This window comes from Limulus polyphemus, unplaced genomic scaffold (assembly GCF_000517525.1).
Source record: "Limulus polyphemus unplaced genomic scaffold, Limulus_polyphemus-2.1.2 Scaffold1363, whole genome shotgun sequence".
Taxonomy (NCBI): domain Eukaryota; kingdom Metazoa; phylum Arthropoda; class Merostomata; order Xiphosura; family Limulidae; genus Limulus; species Limulus polyphemus.
In genome coordinates, this window is record NW_013666973.1 from 50,788 (window position 1) to 55,134 (window position 4,347).

Here is a 4,347-nt window from a genome sequence, read left to right on the forward strand (position 1 = left end):
TTTCTTTTCTTTGTCGTATTAGTTTGACTCTTCGAATCGCTAATTTGTTTCCTCGTTTTGTGAAAGTTAGAGGAGCATGTCTTTTATAAAAAAAAAAAAAAAAAAAAAACCTAGATAGAATGCAAATTACAGTGTTATTATTTACTGCTCACTCTGAAAACCTTTCCTCGATGTCGCTCTCATTTTGGAACGTGGACGTTTTCCAGTGTTGTGTTTGCTGAATTTTTTAAACTTCGCACGCATCCACACGTATATTATGATATTCTAAGGTACACTTGACTGAAAGGTAAATTTAGTATCACAATAACAGGAGGTATGCACGGGATGTGGGTAGTGTGTAAATAATCAAACTCGCCCTTCAATATAGATTGGATGCCAAAAGTTTCACGTGGAAATAGTATGTTTTTATTTGGGCAAAATAATAGCTGTGACAGGCTTCCTGTAATTATGCAGCAACAGTAATAACTGTTCTATTTTAGACCAAGTCAATTCTGAGCGAACTGTATTCGAGTTCTGCTAGTATTTTCCACGTTAGGAGAAAAGTTTTATTGTTAAAGAAAGGGAAGGCAGGCTGTATTGTGTGTGTGTGTGTGTTTATTCCTACACAAGCCTAGTCGTCAGACACCGTGTACGGGCCTCGTACAGAAACAGACATGTGTATGTTTACAGGGCTTCAACTGCAACAAAATACATTCGTGTGTAATTTCTGTATATGCACAAGCAACCTGTATCAAACGTTAGAAGAAAGAAATAAAAAATATAGATAATGCATTTTCTGCCTTAATGGTTAAGCCACTGTATTTGCGTACTGTATTGTAATTTGGTGTTAAGAAAATCGTAAAGGCAGTTTCTGTTAGTGATGTATAACTACGTGCAACTAGTGCGCGCGATAATAATATCGGAGAAAATGTAAACGCTAAAACATTCGACTCTGAAGTTATTTTGTTGATATATGAATTAGACAAAATGTTTCGTAACGTGCGGCCCTCAGTGGCTTAGCGGTAAGTCTGAAGGTTTATAACGCTGAAAATTGGGTTTCGATACCTGTGGTTTAGCTTTGCACTTAACAACAAATAAATTATATCTTTTGGTTTTTAACCAGTTATCAACCTCTTACCGTATTTTTCGGTGTATAAGACGATCCTAGATTTTTTGAGCAAATTAAGTGTATTTGTTTGAGGTTCGGTGTTTGAGACGACCTCTATTGTCAAACAAGTCTAGGTTGTTACTAGAATTTCGTAGAACTTAATTTTAAACTGTACTGACCTGCGCTCTTGAGTAATTAATACAACCAGAAGTTTTTGTTATTTTTTTTTGTGCTCTTCAAACACCACAGACAGCTCAGTGCAGCATAATTTAAGTCACAAACGTGTACTAAACAACTTTACAAAGTTTTCATTACACTTGAACTCCTTTTCTATTACAAAAAATACTAAACCTTAAGATATGATGATCTACTATATAAACATGTTTACAAAATTAGTGTACGTTACAGAAACTAACTCTTTTTATGTAATATTAGTAATATTATAGTATGACGGATAAGATCAATGCATTTTAAATTTAAAATATTTTGATTAATTGTAACTAGCATGTGAGATAAATAACTGCTAGTTATGAAGAATAATACAAATGTGTTATTGTGACACAGTAGACGACACGATGTCAACCCACTTACTCAAAAAAATAAAAGGAACAACGTAGTTTGGGTTAAATATGCCATTAACCGGGGAGTTCTCACTGGAACTGTATCTTTGAACCTGTGTATAAGATGATGGGTAAAATCATGCATTGTTTTAAAAGTCAAAGTATCGCCTTATACACCGGCAAATACTGTATGATATTATATTTAAACTGTGGTCCTCAAAACATTGTATTTCTTCAAGATTTGGTAGTTCATACTCCATGTTTGTTAACCCTAAAACTCTGAACTAACAGGAAGTATCAAGATGTGGCAGTTCATACTCCATGCTTGTTAACCCTAAAACTCTGAACTAACAGGAAGTATCAAGATGTGGTAGTTCATACTCCATGCTTGTTAACCCCAAAACTCTGAACTAACAGGAAGTAAAACAGTGTAATAGTAGTTTACGGCATGAGTATTAAAGATACCACTTTGTATCACATGATCTGAACGAAACAAGCATGTTGCGTGTTTTTGGATAATCCAACACTGACTGCTTGCCTTTTTTCGTATTCTAATTACAACTTGCTTCGTCGTATACACAGAATTCCAAGATACTTTAATTAATTTACATTAGTCTTCACATATAACTACACACGAGCCTCTGCAAGTTTAATCTTCCTGTAACATCAGTGCCTGTTTTGAAGCTAGACTTATACAAAATGATTTTTTTTTTTTTTACTTCCGGATTTTATCGATCTTTTAAAAATTGTAGCATAAAGCGTTACCAAAAACTCTTTTCGCTTGACAATGTTTAGGAAAGGATCTCCTACTTGGAAACGTATTTGTTTTTTCAACGAAGGTGGTAAGGCTATAAACTAATATATATCCGGCTAGTGCTGATAGCTCTAGTCGGCCATGAAGTACTTACAACAGGCCATCTCCTTCCTGTATATAGAAGTAGATCTCTCTCTTTTTTTCTTTTAGCTCTTGAAACTGGAGTTTCCGACTCCTGTAGTTCACGTTTTGTATAAACACTGACAAAAGGAATCTTAAATATTTTGGTAAATCTGACGTCATGCACAAGCATGGTGTAAGCGTTGTTTATATTTTATGCTTCGGATGCACTAAATTCAGGTATGGACAGTGAATAACTATAATTATTTTTTTGTTTTAAAAACTACCGTATTGGAGCCAGCCAGCTCTAGTTGATGGATGCAAACACGCAGTGGATAATCTTTATGGTGAAGTATGCTTGGATAACAAAAGGCATTTGTTAAGAGGTGTGTTACAAACTGTTTGTGTTTATTTCCGTGCATATATACAAGCATTTTTCATGCATACAATCTATCTCCCCCCCCCTCCGATAGTTGTTCATCACGCAAGTAACATACGTAGTTAACTTCTGATCTAAAATATGTATGACATTCTTGGGTGGTTCATTTAATTGTCACTGGAGGGCGCAGTTGACTCCACGTACAAGTATAACTTGTATTTTTTTTTCCTTCCGAATGAATGCCTTCTTATTTTAAGATGTATTAGGTATTACTAATACATTGTTACTTATCTGAAATGAGCCGATCGCCACTACACAATACACAGTTAAGAGTAGTGACATACAAGGTGTTGCAGATGTCGCATACAACTACGATATTTCTTGCTACGAGTTTTCTTAGTCATGTCTGTGATTCAATAAGTGATCTTTTTCTTGTGTTTATCACGTGAAAGGGATTCTGGTGTCATATTACATCGTGATATCAACGATGTACGGTGAGGGCTAAGCCTAGAGAAATCACGATGGTTTGCGTCACCCCGTGTTAGTGCTTCTATAAGCTGGAGTAAAGCATAGGTTAAAAAAAAAAGGAACACAGTTTAAAACAACCGTGGGTATCGCACGTCTATAATAAGACTGATGAAAGATATATTTGACGAGCGAGATGGTTCCAGTGAAAACTAAACCGAAAAGAAGGTTCCACTGATGTTGCTCCGAATGATGACTGTTCCAAAGAAAGTAATATCCGCGGATAATTTTTTGTATTTCCTGCCGTGCACAAGTAAGCGATATGCCCTCATCTCTGCGTCAAGCACCGGTTAACTGAATCCATTACACCTTTCCGAACGTGTGTTTAAGTTAAGTAGAACAAGTCTGTAAGTGCGGGTTTATGTCTGAACACACTTGAACTTATAATCAAGTTAAACATTCAGACATAATAAAAAAAAACAAAAAACAGTTATTTACTATCTATCTCTAAAATTAACAAAAATAAACGAGTCCATGATTAACGAGGTAGATGGTTCCGGTGAAAACTGTTCCACTAATAGATATCTTGGCGAGATGGTTCCGGTGAAAACTGTTCCACTAATAGATATCTTGGCAAGACTGATGAAAGATATCTTTAACGAGGGAGATGGTTCCGGTGAAAACTGTTCCACTAATAGATAGCTTGGCAAGACTGATGAAAGATATCTTTAAAATATATGTGTTTTTATCCCCTTGTCGGGGAAAAATCATAAAACAAAATAGCCGTTGTTCAGTGTCTGACAGTTTCCAGTTACCACACCAAAAAACATACGGGTGACGGATGCTAACACACACACACACGACCATCTTTATCATCAGTATGAGAATCGGAGTGAAAACTGTTCCACTAATAGATATCTTGGCAAGACTGATGAAAGATATATTTGACGAGCATGAGCCGTTTACAACCGTTGTTAGTAAC